Source organism: Equus quagga, chromosome 1 (genome assembly GCF_021613505.1).
Source record: "Equus quagga isolate Etosha38 chromosome 1, UCLA_HA_Equagga_1.0, whole genome shotgun sequence".
NCBI lineage: Eukaryota > Metazoa > Chordata > Mammalia > Perissodactyla > Equidae > Equus > Equus quagga.
In genome coordinates, this window is record NC_060267.1 from 73402558 (window position 1) to 73421923 (window position 19366).

Genomic DNA, 19366 nt, shown 5'->3' on the forward strand with positions numbered 1-19366 from the left:
CTGCAGGCCTTGTGTGCAGAATCAATAATGTGTCTATTTATTTTTGATCTTCTATCATCTATTTCCCTGCATCCTTCTTCCTTCCCCAACCCCTCAACCACCAAATGAGAAATAAGCAAGGTAAATAAATGAAAGTTATTTCCAGTTAGTGTTTTGAAGGGATGATTTTGCAGTTAAGAAAAATACCAAAGCCTTAATCCTATAATAAGTTTCTTGTAAATTTGTGAGTCAGAGTCCCTCTACTGTTAGTTTGCTCTAATTATTTAGGAGGTGATGAAATTCCACTCTTACAGACTGGATCAGGGTTTGGCAAACTTTTTCCGTAATGAACCAGATAATATTTTGGGCTTTATGGACCACATGCAGTCTTGGCTGCATATTCTTGGTTTTTACAATCTTTTAAAAATGTAAATACCATCCTTAGCTGGTGGGTCTTACAAAAACATTAGCAGTTTGCCAAAGCCTGCAGATGATCATTTGTTATTTTTCAGAATTTAATGTAAGCAAACAACCCAAACATGGCCGTGACCACTGTTCTTCAAATCTTCTTCAGAGCAACAATAACAAAAAAGTGAGAACTAGCAGAATTCTACAGTAAAACAAAAACAGCAAAATCTTTCTTTCTGGTTTTTCCATACATCCAGTCAGGTTTCTCTGGAATGAATTACCTGCCATTCCTTTTCGTGTGTGTTAGATGAAGTATGAAGTATCAATGTTTCTTATGTAGCCATACACCAAGTTGGTTTTTGTAGTGATATTTGTCAGTTGCCTCCCAGCACCCATTTCCTTCACTTTCCACCAAAAATATGCTGATTTTTCTGTGGGCAAATTTATCCTTCCTCCATTTTATCTCAGCTATGCAGTTTGTATGGGATTAATCAAACGCTAAATCCAGGGTTAAACTCTGATCACCTTAATCCAACCAACAATCCTACACTTTATAGGCAAAGGGTTAATGAAGAGAGAACAAGAAAGCAAGAGAAAGCAATTCCTGGCACTTGTGACAGAGTTACTAAAATTTCCTCTTTCTCCATCTGGATTTAAACAAGATGCTGGCTGGCAGCAATTATAAAACACACAGGAACCCAATCTTTGGTTAAGGCCAATATTTCAGAAAGAAGTGAGGAGACATAGAAGAAACCTGGGTTTTTGGTGATATCTTGATCCACCGGATTAAGTGTTGCCAGAAGCTCAGTCTAAGTCTGGAATTCTCATTTCCATAGACAGTAAATTCCTTTATAGTTTAAATTGGATTAAGTTGGGATTTCTGATACTTCCCTGGAAAGCATTCAGAAGCAATATTATAGAAATTCCTCCAACTGGGTCAAATTGCAAGAACTATGACTTCACATAGTCATTGATGGTTTAAATTTCTCATATAAGGTGCAAAATAGTACGGCAAAATCTCACTTTAGCAACGAGGAATTTAATTTCTGGCTTCCCATATGTCCGGGCTCAAAATATTCATTAATGCTCTGAAATGCTCAGGGAAAATGTGGAAGGAAAATGAACTTTGGACTCAAACAAATGTTATTTTTCCGTTTCATGGTATATGAGAGGTGCTAGACTTGGATAAAGGAGCTCAGTTTCAGATCTAAGTGCTGGTATTACGAGATCTTGAGCAAATTATTGCTTATCTAAGCTTCTATTTGCTCCTCTGTGAAATGGAGATAATGTCTACTTCATAGGGATATGGTGAGAAATAACAGATAGAAAGAAGTCTAGTCAAGTGTGTACAATCCCTAGCCCAAAGCCAGCAATCCATTCTGGCTTTCCAGGTTTATGTCCCAGAAAGGGCTTTCTTAGCTTTTAGAGAATAGAAAACAAACAGCAATTCAATGTACTCCTTTCTAGGCTGGCAGAACTCTAAAAAGGAAAAGAAGCATAGATTATACCCTAGTGTGCACAAGCCTTAGATGGCACACTGTGTTGGCCATACCATAGTGTTGGTCAACATTTATAAACTGAAATATTTTAGGAATAAACAAAGCCGCATACTCATCTTGAGAAAAGTCAGATCTGGCAGCCCTAGGCCTATCATCCTGTGTCGCACGATAACTGTCAGATGGAGAGTAGTGGCTGCCCCTCTGGAGGGGCATGCTCTTTCTAGTTGACCCGTCTTCACCATCTTCTGTTGCTTCCAGAACTTGAGGTGGAGTGGCAAGATGCCATTTTTGTTGTGGGTGTGCAACTATTTTTCTTCTACTACAATAATAGATATTTGAAGTATTTCTAATGTGTTTGTCCATTGTCTGTTGTATTCTTTTTCCTTTGTCCCGAGGGCGTTTTAATTATTTATGTTACTTTCCTGGCTTCTATTGGCATTTGAGTTTGAGACCTCTGATTTTGATGCTTCCACTATCACAGCCAGGAATGTTATTCACGGTTATGTATTGCAGATCTTATCATCTCCTTCTCCTCCTCCTTCTCTCCTTTTCATACAAGAAGGAAAGATGGATGTTGAAACATATTGAACATCTCCCAAGCCCCTAGTTGAGAACTACTGCTTCAAAGTGTGGTTTAGGTTCTAGGCATCGTTTTCATTTATGTTATCTTACAAGTACCCAGTTAGTTAAGGTGATTGTGTCCACCCTACAGATAAGATGAATGGGATGCAGCAAGTTTAAATAACTTGTCCTAGTCAGAAGTAATTTAGAATTCGAGTCTGGGTCACATGTCACATAGGGAGGAACACGGGTGAGCTAAAATATGCAGGTCTGTTAGAAAGCCATTTAGCAATGGATGAACTGAACATAGAGTGAATTCTTTTTTTCTCTGCACCAAGAAGACATCTACCATTTCTATCATCCTTTTCCTTATATAATCAGCTCTTCTTGAACTCCTCTCCACTGCATTTGGAAAGAAGATAGTACAGAATTAACTCTCAGAAACAGCTACTAAACCAACACACTCCTGCTACGTGCTTGGGTTCTCAGAAGTCTAGAAAGACCGGGCCAGTACTTCTGCCCTTCAGAGGAGGGCTTGTAGAATTTTCCACAGAATTTGCTGCTAAGCAGCTTGCCCAGCCCAAGGGCAGGGAGGGTACAAGCTGATGGCTCACAGAAGTCTGTTTATTCCCAACTAGAATTAAGCTCTATTAAAATCCAGAAAATGGCCAAGTTCACAAGAAATAGACATCTTTTTTGTTTTGCAGAGAGAGTGCTGTCGGTAAGCAGGGCAAGATTCTAGTCCTGGAAAAAAGCTCCTGGTCAAGAATTTTCTAGAAAAGAGCAATCCAGGCTTTCCCTTTGCCCTTGACTGGCTTCTTTGTTTCCCTGACATGTACTCACATGTATTTTCCTAGACTCATGTCTGACCTCATTGTTGGAATCATGAAGCTCCAAAACTGTCTGGGTGGAGTCTCTCAGAAGTCAGGGTTGTGATTTTTTTTTTTTTAATGTATCCAGGGGTGGAATCCTGAGAGTGGGTGAGGAATTTAAAATCTTGAAAAATCAGCAAGAAAAAAAGAGTGGGGAAGAAAGAAGTAAAGAGGGAAAGGAAGAAAAGAAAGCTGGTGAGAGGAAAAGGGAGAGGGGAAAAGCAAAAGAGGGCAAAGTGAAAAAAAATTTAGAAAGATAAATGGAAGAAGGAGGATGAGAAGGGAATTGTATGCAGAGAGGATAAAGGACTTACAAGTAGGACTGTTATTATGCAGAGAGGAGTGAATTCTCTTTAGTGCTCTAAGAGCTTGCTCTTTAAGGTCTTACAGACATTGGCATCCCCTGGGAGCTTGGTTGACAAGCAGAACTTCAGGCTCCATCCCAGATTCACTGAATAAGCATCTGTATGCCAAGATCCCCCCGGGGATTCATATGCATATTGATGTTTGAGAGGCCCTGCTCTAGATAGGCTTCTATCAGAGAGCTGTCTGTGGAACAGTGGACCAGGAGCGTGGGCATCAGCTTGGCCTGGGAATTAGGAGAAATGCACATTCTCAGACCCAACCCCAGGTCTACCAAGAATCTCTGAGGGTGGGGCCCAGATGTATACATTTTAACAAGCCCTCCAGGCGATTCTGATGCATGCTCAAGTTTGAGAAGCACTGGGCTAGAAAGTTTTTTAACAACCGGATTATGTTGGTCTGGTGTATCATGTCTTCAACACCATGATAATGCAGGAGTATTTTTCAAAATGTTTAACACCCTGAGTGACTTGGATGCTGATCAATCAGAATGGACAACAGCTGTGCATCTGCTCAGCTGGGTTCTCGGCTAGGTATTAGCCCTTTCAGTTGCTGGATTTGGGGGAAATCCAGGGTGTTCTGGGGAAGGATTGGGTCAGCCTCAATGAGGTTGGACATGGGAGTCGCGCTGGGGGCAGAGGCTACTTATCAGCCATTATATATTCCAATAATTTCACAATTGGTTAAACTGGCCATTTCTGCATGGAACAGCTAAAGATTAGTCTTGTGATATTGATGAAAAATGCAACAACTGCTCTTCCAGACATCAAGTGGACAGCGGCAACATTCAGAAGTGAGTTATTTACCAGAAAAACATGTTTATTCAAAATAAACAGGCATGGGGCTGGCCTCGTGGCTGAGTGGTTGGGTTAGCGCACTCCGCTGCAGGCGGCCGGCCCAGTGTTTCATTGGTTCGAATCCTGGGCGAGGACATGGTACTGCTCATCAAGCCATGCTGAGGCAGCGTCCCACATGCCACAACTAGAAGGACCACAACGAAGAATATACAACTATGTACTGGGGGGGTTTTGGGGAGAAAAAGGAAAAAAATTAAAAAAAAAATAAATAAATAAACAGGCATATTTGCTTGGAGTTTCAGTGCTGAGATGGGAGTTGATAACCTTCAGTGATCTCTTTACCACTAGGAAGCCAAACTCTTCTAGGTCCCTGGGCCAATGGCTAGCCTCAGGGACAGAGCAGGAGGGAGCTCTGTTAGTTGAAAGGCACTCGGCCCTGGCTCAAGGTTCTGCGGCAGGAGTCATGATGGTGGCTAGTGTGACTAGTGCATATCTTGGATAGTGTGGAGAAAAAGACAGGCCAGTGGTCAAGGACTCAGAGAGTGATTAAGACAGACAGGACCGTTCTCACTCTTCACCCAACCCCCGCAACTTCAGGGAAGTGAAAGAAATTATATTCGCCTAAAACTGTGTCAAGGGCAAAGTGTCCACAAAAGTGAGTTATTTAGTATTACAGGAATTATTACCATCACAGGGTGATTTCTGCCAGCATGTATTTCTTACTATAAATCACAATATCACAATATGTGTAATTTAGTTTAACTGAATTGCCATTAATTACTATATGGTTTGGGATTCTTCTCTCCCCCTTAATGTTGTCAGGGGCATTTTCCTGTTATCTAATATACTCGGACTGCATGATTTTTAATTGTTGCATTCCATTTCATCATTTGGGTCACTGTGTGTTTTTTTTTGAAGAAGAAGATTAGCCCTGAGCTAACTACTGCCAATCCTCCTCTCTTGCTGAGGAAGACTGGCCGTGAGCTAACATCCATGCCCATCTTCCTCTAGTTTACATGTGGGACGCCTACCACAGCATGGCTTGCCAAGTGGTGACATGTCTGCACTCAGGATCCTCACCGGCAAACCCTGGGCAGCGAGAAGCGGAAAGTGCGAACTTAACCGCTGCGCCACTGGGCAGGCCCCTGGGTCACTGTGTTTTAATTAACTTTTTTCTTATTTATGTTTTTTACAACCTTACAATCATAAAACTACACTGATGAGCATCTTTCTAATAAATCATTGTGGAAACACTTATTTAGAGTAATTTTCTAGGAATATAACTATTTCTAGTAATTTTTGATATGTGATGCCAAACTTCCTTCTTGAGTGCTACGCCAATTTACATACACCAGCAGTCCATGAGCTTGCTCATCTCACCATACAATCACTAGTATCATTATTGATGTCAACACAAATGATCCATAATCAATCTATAAATCAAAATTGAGGTGAGTTCATTATGAGCCAGGTCTGAAGACTATAGCCCCGAGCCCTTCCTGGGGAAGAAAGGGCACCAAAGAAGAGGGGTGTACAGAGTGGTTATATACCATCTTAGAACAAAGAGCAGACATCGCATATGACAGGAATATCTCTTTCACTAGTGTCACAAGATGCTTAGCTGACACAGCAGATCAGCAGGTCAGTGGTCACAAGGTGAGCGCAGCAGGTCAATAATTAATCCTTAGTTTCCAGGAAGAGATGCCCATCCTTAAAGAAATGTTGATATGGGGGGAAGTTATATCCCTTCCTTTATGGGCATCATTCTTGTCCTTGGTACATAGTAAATATTTAAAGCAGATGTACAATGCACGCTCAACAGGCCACGTGAGGCCCTTTTGGAAAAACAAGGTCAGGCCAAATTAGTTTTAAACCAAATGGTTGCCTCATATACTCTAAAATATCCTATTGCTTTTCATTTATTTCTCATTAATTTTTATAACTTTAATTATTTTTTTGTTAAATTGATAGGAAAGATGGTATATTATTTTAATTCTAAGTGTATTTCCTTGATTGCTAATGTGGTTGGACATATTTCTATTTTTTTATATAAAGGTATTTAGTATTTAGTGATTTTTTTAAATGGGAGGTCCGTTTGATTTCTGATTTATAAGAAGCTCTTTATATTTTAATTTTTTTAGTATTAATGATTTTTTTAGGTATAAAAATTAATTCTTTTTAGTCAAGTCTATTGGTCTTTTGTCATTTTTTCTTCTTTTTTTAATTTTTAAATTTTTTTTAAAGATTGGCACCTGAGCTAACAACTGTTGCCAATCTTTATTTTTCTGCTTTTTCTCCCTAAATCCCCCCAGTACATAGTTGTATATTTTTAGTTGTGGGTCTTTCTAGTTGTGGCATGTGGGATGCCACCTCAGCATGGCTTGATGAGCGGTGCCATGTCCGCGCCCAGGATCCGAACCGGCGAAACCCCGGGCCGCCGAAGCGGAGCATGTGAACTTAACTATTTGGTCACGGGGCCAGCCCCTTTTGTCATTTTTTTCATTAGTTATATGCTTGAAAAGATACTCTCTTTTTGTGGTTATTTATGTACTCATATTTTTCCTAATAACAAAAAGTAATTTTAGTTTTTACATTAAACTTTTTTTGTAATGATTAAAATACTTATTGTAAAAACCTAGGACAATCAAAATACATAAGAGATAAAGGACGTACCCACACCCTCAACAAATAAAATATTATATGTACTCCTCCCTTGTTGTATCTATGTACATTTTACTCTTTAATACTTTCACTATTTATTTTGTTGTTGAGGGACGAGATGAGAATATATGTACATTTTCCCCAAGTCAATTTACCAAATGTCAATCTCTCTCCATTGCTTTGTGATGTTTCCTATATAACCTATTGAGATCATATCTAATAGGGCATGTTTAAGCATTTCTATTTTTTCCCAGAGATTTGTGTATTTATTCTTGCATCGGACCCACATTTTTTATTACACATTTAATTAATATATAAAAGCTCATATTACTTGTCACTGCAAACTTTTCTTAGCTCTGAAAAAAATCAGTGCTGGTAAAGTTATATAAAAAATAATTTTTGCATGTGAAAGACAATAGAGTATTCATATCTGACATACGGAAATGTAAATTGTGTGAAAGCTGAATGTTTGAACATTGGATCCCCCTATGTAGGGCAGGTTTGAGATGAGGTGTAAGAAAACTAAGACTGGATAAGTAGAGTCGGGTCAGATTATGGAAGGACTTTAAAGAAAGGAGTTTAAGGTTAATAAGCAATGAAGAAGGAGCATTAAGGGTTCTTGAGCAGTAACAGTGATGAAGGAAAGCCATGCTTTAGGAGGGATTAGTATGATAATGCCATGCAGACTAGGGGTGGAGACACTGCTTCAAAGAAGCATTTTGGGAATTATAGAAATTCATCTGTGATGGAATGAGGAATTTTACAAGAGCACCACTGGAGCAGAAGGCAACGCGTCCTCTACGTGTAAAATAGAAATGATGGCATTGACTCAACAACTATTTGTCAAGTTTCTATATACTCTAGGTTTAGAAGGGACAGGAAAGGCTCAGAGAATGCCACCGTTATGAGCCTTACACCCTGAAGAAACAATAATACCACTGATCAAAATGGGAACATTTTCTTCTGCCGCGTGGACTGCTGGATACCTCGTTTCCACTCAACTCACCATAACTAACCTCCAAGAGACTCTGTCCTCGTCACTTTCTCTACACTAACTCCCACAGGGAATTCAAACATTCCTATGGTTTTTTGTCCATCAGTCTTCAGGTGGGGATTCTAGTTGTGAATATTCTCCACGTGCTCTGACTTACAGATGGTCTTAGCTTTGCTCTACTCTCTCCAAGTCCCAGGAAGGACGAGCTAACGTGGGCCCTTCACACTGGCGGTCCCTAGCATCAGTTTATGTAGAATGACGAAAAGGGTCAAACTTCTTTCATCCTTCATCTAGGTCTTGGAGAGAGTCCTTGAGGATGGTTCAGCACATCTCATCAGGGTATAAAGTGGTCAGCATTTTGGTTCCAAATTTTTGGCTAATTAGAGGGTGACCTCCATCAAGCTCAAAACAGGTCTCAGTTGTCTCATCTGTAAAATGATAGGCATAGATTAATGTTAAAAGTTCTTTACAGTTTTAATGTTTTGGCAAGAAAAAAGTCACTGTGATAAATTTAGGAAAGTTGCTTCATTGGAGCAGACTACCATCGGAAGGGATAGGAGGAGGTAGGATGGCATTATTAAGGGGATCTACAAGTGTATATTGCTTGTAGAGAGAATTTCTGATGTGTTCCCTACAGGAACCATTCATTTAAAAATGTTATATGGGGCTGGCCCTGTGGCCAAGTGGTTAAGTTTGTGTGCTCCGCTTCCGTGGCCCAGGGTTTCGCTGGTTTGAATCCTGGGCGTGGACATGGCACCGCTCATCAAGCCATGCTGAGGTGGCGTCCCATATGCCACAACTAGAAGGACCCACAACTAAGAATATATAGCTATGTGCCGGGGGGCTTTGGGGAGAAAAAGGAAATAAATAAAATCTTTAAAAAAAGTGTATATATGTACCATAGTTATTAATAAAATAAATAATTCAAAAGTGTTTTCTCAATTGACCTAAAAATATAATAATACTTGTGAGGGAAAGTGTTTGAAGCTGGAATATATAGCCTCATACTTCTAAAGTTTCTAAATTACTGTGCTAGAGTATTTGAGGCGGAAATCACAAGTTAAATTGTTAAAATTAGGTGTGTGATTAGAGACAGGAAGCATGGGGTAGACCCAATATTCCTAGGGCGTAAGGAAGGGAAGAGATTGCTTGTTATTATGAGGAGATGTGTTGGGGAGACCATTTCCTCTATTATAAATAATTTGAGATAAAAATCGATTGATCAGTCGGTATGGGTGAAAACTAGTTGTTCTAACTAGTCGAAGAAATGAGAAGCAACAAGAAATTGTGGCTTACAAATAAAAAGGGGAATAACTCAGATTGCGCACGCAATCACACACAGCCAATTCTGTAGCTAGTAACTGTCTTGTGTCACAATGGTGTGGTTTGGTGATGTTATGCCATCTTTTGGGAAAAAACTTAACAATAGCAGAAAAGGCAGATTTTCTCAGTGTGACATAATTTTAAGGTGTTTGTTTATTTTTTCTTCAGGCATTTCAAAAATGGTTTGAAAAATAACATGTGTTATATCATTTTAATTAAAAGAGTAATAAATATTCTGAAGAGAATTTGGAGGCACAGGAAAGTATAAATAAGAGAAAGTAACTCATAATCCAAACAGAGAAAAACTATTGTTCGACTCTCAATGTATTGACTTTTAGCTTTTCCTGCACACACACAGATATTTACTAAATTGGGAGTATGCTGTAAACAGATTACTTAAATATGCTTTAAAAACATTTTTAAACCAAGAAACAACATCTTTTAATAACTCGTTTATTTTCTCCATCCTGAGTGCTGGTGGTAGAGCTCTAAGAACTTTGCCCTCCTGGAGCTGGGAGGAATTTAGAGAGCCCTTGGTCATCTCTGGTCATTTTTCAATGAGTAACTCAAAACTAAGTGAAATTAGGAGACTAATCCGAGGGACACCTGATCCAGTGCCTTTTCCTCTTCCCAAGGCCACTCCTCTGCATACCAATGAGAAGACTTTACTGTAAAAAGCTTATTCTCTCGTGAACTATAACTCCCCAAGAGCAGTCTTCTGGGAGGACCTTTTAGCTTCGATAAAACCACTTGCCAGGGATGGAGCCGCACTTATTACAACTGGTCTGGGTGTGAGCTGCCCATTTCTGCAAATTATTCTTTACTAGTCTTTAGAGCAGAACTGCTTGTGTCTCCTAGATGATGGATCAGTAAACTTTTTCTTTAAAGGGACAAATAGTCACACAAAAGCAGCCATAGACAATAAGTAGACAAATGAATGTGGTTGCATTTCGATAAAACTTTATAGTCAAAAACAGGTACTGGGTGGATCTGGCCCACAGGTCTTAGTTTGATGGCCTACATCCTAGATTAAAATACAGTTACTCAAGGAGAACAAAAATACCTAAACAGATATGAATAAATAAATATATGAATCACTATGTATCTAGTTGGACACATGGGTTCATCAAAAGATGATGGAATCATTTCTGGGTACCTTTGAACCACTTTAATTGGGGTGAGTTCCATGTGATCCTGTGAATAAGAGGGAGACACATGAGACGGCTCTGCCATTTTAGAACCATTTGAATTGCAACCACTTTTATTTTATGTCTCCTTGCTTATTAACCAGTCTTTAAAATTTTCATGTTAAGTAAATTTGATTTAAGGGGCTACATGGTTTCATGGAAAAAACTGAACTCTGACTATGTTACTGAATACCTGTGTGACAGTGAGAAAGCCACTAAATCTCTCTATGAATAAGTATTTTCATGTAAAGGTGTGTGTCTCGAGCCATGCTTCTTTGGTACACTGGTGTTCCTGAGTTGAACTGAGCTGTTCTACTGCTAAAGTGCAGCAATTGTGGTCTTTTCTTCCATTTCAGAGGATGCCAATAAACTGAAGAGAATTTCAGTTCTCTTTCATAATTTTTTCTTTACTCTTTGGCCCGTATAATCTGCTTGCTGATCCTGTACTTTTTTTTTTTTTTTTTTTAAAGATTTTATTTTTTCCTTTTTCTCCCCAAAGCCCCCCGGTACATAGTTGTGTATTCTTCGTTGTGGGTTCCTCTAGTTGTGGCATGTGGGACGCTGCCTCAGCGTGGTCTGACGAGCAGTGCCATGTCCGCGCCCAGGATTCGAACCGATGAAACACTGGGCCGCCTGCAGCGGAGCGCGCGAACTTAACCACTCGGCCACGGGGCCAGCCCCTGATCCTGTACTTTTAACACTGATGTCCACTGCTACTTGACCATCACAAAATTAGCAGGAATCCAGGGACCTCAGCCCGGTCCATGGCCCAGATATTCAGCCTTCTCACCCCTCTCTTTGCGTTTTCACACCTGTTATTTTGAGCCCCCTTCTTTGCCTTGTTTAGGCTCCTCGTCTTGCTCCTTGAGTTTGATCCCTAAAAAAAAAAACATTCAAATTGCCTCTCTAGAAAAGTCTCTGCTTTTGCCTTCAGGCCCCACTTTACTTCTACCCCCACCTAATCCAGCCCCAGCTCTCATCACCTACTCCACCAATAGCCCCCATGGCATCTGCCTGATCTGTAGCGGGACATGGCCTGCCCCAGAATCTACAATTAGTTGCTATGTAGTTTAAAATGTCAGTAGTTCACATTGTTCATCAGAGGGCACCTCGACCTCTGATTGCTCCAAACCTAAACACGTTTGAGAACTGCTGATCTTTGAAATGGGGCTAAGACGACTTGGCTTGCCTACCGCACTGAGTTGTTGTGAGAATCAAATGAGATTATATATGGAAACTGGCTTTGAAAGCTTTGAAGTGCTCCACAAATCCATGAGATTGTTATTGTCATTCACTTAACACAGAGCAAATAGTCTCTGGGCATCTATGTGAAGGCATAAAGATGAATGACATAGTTAAGACATTTAGAAGTTAAATAGAACCTAGGTCTTAAATTTACTGAAATAGAGTTTCTCCTTGGCATGTTTGGGCAAAATCCTCTTTTGGGTTTTGATAATGCGATTTCACTATAGAAGCAAACAACTCAAGGAGAGGATTCAGAGTGTATTGCTCTTTAATAGGCATATCTTCTCTCTCTCCCTCTCCATCCCGTCCTTGCTTCCTTCCTTTTTTTTTTTTTTTTTTTTTTGCCTCGAACTATGCTTTTGTACATGCAATATAGCAAACAAAAGGAGTGTTTGGGGGCATAGAAGAGGTAGATTTCAGTGTGCGTGAGTCCGTTTGTCTAGAAGCTGCTGGATGGTCAGGTATATAGTTCAATCACTTGTGACTCCCTAGACCTTTCCCACTGTCATTCTTTTCAATGACACTCACTGGGACGTGTGATCTAATCTGAGAACTCTGTCACAAGTGCTGCATGTACTGCAGGATGAAGGAAAGGCACACAGTCTACAATTCCCACTTTGCCCAATATGAACAATTCTGGGATAAGGACACCTTGTAAGAGCCTTTCCTTGGCACTGGAGTTGGTAGGTAATCAGCCAGCCTTGTCACTTTAAAACAGTTTGGTGCTGGATCAAAATATTTTGCACCCCTTTCCCTCTATCCCTTCCCCAGATGCCTTCCTCTCCGCCACCCTCCTCTCCCAAGAGATAAGGCAAAACATGGAGAAAAGCCAATGCAGGCAGGCCTAGGAGATTATATTACCACTTTCAAAAATGTAAAACAACATGAATTGAAGATTTCAAAATAAAACACAAGTCTTTATTTAATTAGGCTATTTAGGGAGGGCATGGGAGCAGGTTAGGAGTAACTGGGAGTAGAGAAAGATGAGAATTTGGAGAGCAGAGTCTCAGAGAAGGGTCTTCTGACCCACCCTGGGGAATTTTCTCTCGAAAAGGACAGGATTTCACACACAATGTTTATAAGATGTTGGGAATATGAACAGTGCTGTGTGGCAATCACTATGCTAGATTGTCGCAACAATGGATGTGTGGGAAAAGGGATTTTTGACCCTTAGTAGAGCATATAAGTCAGTGTGATGGGCACAGGTCAACTTCAGGGGCATAGATACCTTGTGGTAGGAAAGGAAATGGTAGCAAGTTCTCAAAGGATCTTCACAATGTTTATTCCAGAGATGTCTCATTTTAAGGAACCAGTGCCAAAGAGAAAAAGAATGGCAGATATTACTTGTTTGGGAAAACTGTAAGACAATCTCAGGACCTCCAGATGGCTGAGAACACATCAGGGAGGGGTGAGCTGTAGCTTCTGCAACAGCAATGGATGCTCAGTAGGAAAAACATCTACAATATACAGGTGCCACGGTCAGGTCCAAATTTCATGTGCTTCCAAAAATAGAGAAGGTGGACCCAGCACATCTTCAGAGGTGGCTTTGTTGCTTAATGACACCAGGTTAAATTCCTTCTCTTATGTTGGCTGGATAGAGTGAGACCAGATTTATCATCTTCCTTCTGAGTCAGTGCTATTGGCAGGGAGTTAACCCTTGCAGATAGTCAGGGGAAATCCACAGAGGAAGAAAAAGCAAAGGAAATTGTGCCCTTGGTCCACATGTCCTCCCTCCCTACTTGGGAAGTAAAAGCTTCCCCTTCTGCTTTATCCAGCAGTTTGAAAAGCTGGTGGAGAAAACAGCTAAGCTGGAGACTGTGGAAATTCACAATACGTACGAAGAGTCTTGGGACTTGCCAGCTTCTGAGGGAGAGGTGGTATCTGGCAATGGGGACAGGGAAGTGGGACTTCTGGAGAAAAGAAGTAGTAAAAGGAGAGTATAGAGAAGGGAAGGTTTAGACTAGGTCTCTCTACTCTATTAGGAACAGCTATGGGGGGATATCATGAAGGTCTGGGTATGGCAGCCTTACACTTTATTGTGGAGAGTGAAGGGACCAGAGAGCTACATGAAGAGGCATTCTCACCTCTTACCACTAAATCTGTTAGGTTTTGATTTTATCACCTTTAAGAAAAAATTACTGACTCTTTTTTGGATCATGTGTATGTGTTCCTGTATGTTTTTCCTCAAGAGGGGGTGTAGTCAAGATCTTCAATAGCAATGGGAGGAGAATATTTCCCCAAGTCAATGTCATATAGTTTTACTGTAAAGAGTGCATGATAAATGAATCTAACCAGCAAAGATCCCTAAATAGAGAAGACATTTAAAGGGTTGAAGATGAGGAACCTATCGCCTGGTTGAGTGAAGATGCCAAGGATCTAGCTTAGGGCATGCCTTGGCCATTTCCACATGCCCTCCACTCTTTGATGTGGACAACTGATTCTTTCTTGCTCTTAAATAAAGACATATGCAAGTGTACCTTCAAGCTCCATTTTTCAATCACGTTACTGCACCTAGAAAGCCACCACTCTCTGGGATATAATAGTGATGTCCAGTACATTCTCGTACCCTTTTATTATACTGCAGAGAGAGTATGAAGAGGATGATTGCTGTCCAGTGTTGCAATTTATCTGCTCTTCTTGAGAATGCAGTTAGAGAGAATCTAAACAGGGAAGAGGTACATACTCCCTGGAGGAAGTGCTAGTCGCAGTGGCCAAGATTCTGTTCTTCACTCTCTTCCTAATGGTGTCACTCTGGGTAAGTCCCTCACTCCTGAGCTTCATTTTTAAAATCTGAAAATCAAGAGAGTTGCTGGCCTCTAAGGAGCTTAACTTTACTAACGCCCTTTCCCCTTCCAGTTACAACAATGCTGCAGAGTTGTGCTCTCAAGGAGACTGACTAGCTGTGATGGTGCCCACACAAGCCCATTTGGGAAAGGCGCATTTCCTGGGAGAGAGGTATAGCAAGTTGAAGATCAGCACAAAAGGAGAAAAGGAAAAAATGATCATATCATCAATCCAAAGACAAAGTCAGAGTGTAAGGGTGTAGTCCAGAGACTGCAGCCAAAAAGACAGGCCCTCCAGTGCATGTTTATGTGAATCACCAGGGAATCTGATGACAAGGCTGATAGTGGGTGGAGAAGGCAGTTTGAGTGTGCGAAAGGGAATGACTATTATAAGAGGTATCTTAGGGGGAAGGAATCTGGACGTAGCCAACTCCTTTTTCCCATTGTCTCCACTCAGCTATTAGGAAAACCAACAGAATTAAGGGGAGAGTCAGGATCTATGAGCATTCCACAAGGAATCACACAAACAAAAACAATGATGCTTAGGAAAGAGCCTTTCTCAAATCAAAGTTCAGGGTTTCAAAGAACTCATATGTTTTTTCCTTTATCTTGATGTTTATTTTTTATTAGAAATAGCAGAGTTTAGAGAACACAGAGACTCAATAAGGCTTTTCATAGATCTAGAAATTACCTCTAGAGACTTGGGCCAGTAATTCACCTAAGCCTGTAAGTTGTCATATGCCAAATACTGTATGGTACAATGCCAGGAACGGAAGATTTCATCTGATCATTTCTTACTGAATCCAACATACTACAACAGTAAGATATACCATTACGATGCCAATTAGAACACGCCATGACATTGTAAGATGCGTGCCCATTTCAGAGATGTTAAAATATGAAAAATATATATATTTTGGGTGACTGAAACATGTTAAATATCTTAACTCTGTTGAATATTGTGGTTTCCGTGAAAGTCTAACTTTAACTTCTAGCTAGACAGTGTTCTATCTGGGGATGTGGTCAGGTGACTCTGGACAAGGTTTTATTAATGCTCAAGACCTTATTCCAGTACCTGGGCCAGAATGCTGAACACCAAGTGTCTAGAATTGAGTGGGGAGAGTCACTGGTGTGTTGGTAGCAGGGGTGCTGGGTGGTAGGGTACAGACAAATGGACTGTCTTAGTAAATTGACAGCATGGTACAAAAATGAGTGCTCTTCAACTCCAGTTCCAAGCGCTTGACAGTACAGTTATCTCAATATTGTCCCTTCATTAGTGGCAGAGGTTTGGGGACATCAAGGCATCAAACCCATAAGACCCACAGAATGTCTCATTCACCTGTCTAGAGCATCAGAACGTCGCGTTGGGGCTAATGTTGCCTGTACTTTCCTCTGAAGGGTTCGGTTTTCAATATTGGCGTTAAGTTCCTCCAGTCTAGCTTGGTTGAATGGACAGAAATATGGAGTTAGGAAATGGGAGAGTAGGGGTTACAATCTCATAGACTGTTAGTGTGGCAGCGGAACTCACAAACAAATGTACTTAACTGAGAAAAATGGACTGATTCAGTAATTGTGTGAGTACCTGCTTATTTGGAGGCTCTTTAATCCTCACAAGTAGGAGTAGGTCCTATTATTGCTTCTATTATGCAGATGAAGAAAGTGAGGCATTTGGACAAGTGAGGGGAGGGCCAGGATTTGAATATGGGTGGTTGAATTGCAGAGCTTGTGTTTTTAATCACTGCACCCATAAATAAGAAATAAATCTTACCATTAAGGAGATTCAAACACATAAACTAGCCATGATATAAAGAGAAAAGTGCTTTAATAGAGGTGTGCACAAAGTGCTATCGAGCCCAGAGGATGAAGTAATTACGTTCAGAGATGTTACATTTTAATAAGAAAACTGAGCATGAGAGTGAGTCAGCTACATTGTCTTTTTAAGGAGGGACACATCTTATCATTCTATAATTTCAGACCATGGGTTTCCTGGGTACCATGTATTTGCCTGTTTGTGGGTTGAAGAGCAATGCATTCACTCCAAATCTTATGGATATCAAAAAATAAAAAATAAAATAAAAGGTTCATTGATAATAGCCAATAAACGTGATGTAAACACTTTTACTTGAAGAAAATCTCAAACACACACAAAAGTAGAGAGGATAGTACAACGAACTAAGCGTCCCTCACACAGCTTTAGCTATTATCAACATTGTGCTCTGCTTGATTCAGCTATACCTGCCTCCCCCTACATCCAACAATTTTTTTTCCTCTGGAACATTTGAAAGCAAATCCAAGCATCTATATAATTTCACTACTAAATACTTCAGTATGACTATCTAACACACCAAACCTTAAAAAAATAATCAAAATACCATGATCTCAATCAACAAAATCAACAATAATTCCAAACATTCATCAAATACCCAGCCTGGGGCTAATTTTCCTGATTAATAAACATGATTTTGATGGAAGAACTTTTATATTTTCGTGTGTAGAATAGAGGTAGACAGTTTCCCCTCTCAGTTCTATTCTGACCTATTTGTGAAGACACAAACCTTTCTGAGGGGCAATTTAGGTCGTTAGGAAATAAAAACAAAATGAACAGTTTTTATAGATCACACATAGAGCAAAACTTTATTTGTAAGGTTAAAGCCACAAGGTAGATTGAAAAACAAACCCTTGGCAATGATGGAAATGAAACAGGATGTGCCAAGGTCAGTACCACTGAGGAGGTGGGCTGCCCAAACTCCACCCACATCGAGGAGCCTGACAGTCATTTTGCACAGGAAAGCCGAGCAGGTAACTCCTGAGTGTGGTTTCACTCTTTTTCTTGGACCAAAGTAATCTGTCAATATCAAGTCTTCCAAAACCTCATCAGTACATCAATAGGTAGTTATGCGCTAAACTCTTCTCAGCATCCTCTGAATCTATCCAGCCTTCAAGGTAACTATCATCATTTTTATCCTTCAGATTTCTTCTGTCTTTGATTTTGGAAAGGGAAATTATGAAAACAGAATTGAAAAATTCTGTTGTTTTCCTCTGAGAAAGAAATTATACATATATATAGATAAGCCATATATATATATATGTTGTCACGCATTGCTTAATGATGGGGATACATTTTGAGAAATGCACCATTAGGCAATTTTGTTGTGCAAACATCATAGAGTGTACTTACACAAACCTAGATGGCAGCCTACTACACACCTAGGCTCTATGGTAGTAATCTCATGGGACCACCATTGAATATGTGGTCCATTGTTGACTGAAATGTTATGCAGTGCATGATTGTATATATGTACACACAAACATTATCTCAAATATCTTATTTTTATGATACAATATTCCTGGGGACACCCCTAGATGCTTTTTTGTTATATTGTATGAAAGCTTTTTTTCCCCCACCAGTCTATTATTTCATTCATTCCTTAGTTTTTGGGTTTTTTTTTTGTTTTTTTGGTGAGGAAGATTGGCCCTGAGCTAACATCTGTTGCCAATCTTCTTCTTTTTGCTTGAGGAAGATTGTCCCTGAGCTAATATCTGTGCCAATCTCCCCCTGTTTTGTATGTGGGACACTGCCACAGCATGGCTTGATGAGCAGTAGGTCTGTGCCCGGGATCTGAACCCATGAACCCCGAGGCACTGAAGCAAAGTGCACAAACTTAACCACTACACCACCGGGCCGGCCCCTGTTCTTAGTTTTTATAAAGTTTAGCAATATACATAAAAGGAGTCAAGTTAGTAGATTAAAGTGTGCTATATATCGGAAGGTAAATTAAAAGAAAACCAGGTAGAACTGTTCGGACGGTTTACAAGTTTTTAACTACCAGAGTCGGGGACAAGCACATCAGTAGGAATCGGTCGAGTTTAATGTCCCATTCTTGTTTGCCCTGTGTGCACTTCACTGCTGGTTGTCTGGGTACTAGATCCTCAAAGTACAGGAAGGGTATTAAAACTGTGTTAAAATCTAAAGCATATTAAGCGAACATAGTGTGAAGCAAAACTTCCAGGTAGCTTCCCTTTGGGGGAAGCTCTTGGGTGTGGTTTGGAAGGAGTTTATGATAGTAGACCAGAGGTTCAACTAGACCAGTTCAGCTAGATGGGAAGTTCAGCTAGACCAGACCACAAAGACTGACCCTGCTCTAAGAGGAGGAGAAAGATGACTGTAACTTGGGTAGATGTGCTTTTCCTTCAGTTTACTACAGAACTAGCAAAATATTGGTATAACGGTACACGTGAGATCAAGAATAGAAACGAGTGGAAGTGCCTTCCTGCTGCCTCCCTCGTCCCAGTTGGTGCAGTTATCAAAGTGCGATTATCTCGACAGCCCATGCAGTGAGGAATCAACCAGAGCTGCTGCCTATTCTACTCTTTACTTTGGTGGCAGACACCTTAGCACTCAAGAGTCTACCCTAGTAAAGTATAAGCATATTCTTACATGCTGCGCCATGGTGACAGGCTTCTGGGTTCCATTTCTGTATTTTTGGGTCTACTCAGGTTTCAAGTGTAGCAAACAGTGGCTTAAGACCGAGATCATGAACTATTTTGATAGGGATACAAAGTTTGTGGGGGGGGGGGGGGTGTGTGTGCACGCGTGCGTTTAGGAGAGCTGGCTATATCTCACCTGTTGCTTCTCCTTCTGAATCTTAATACGTCTCTCTCTCTCACACACAAATACACTCGCATGCGGAGTA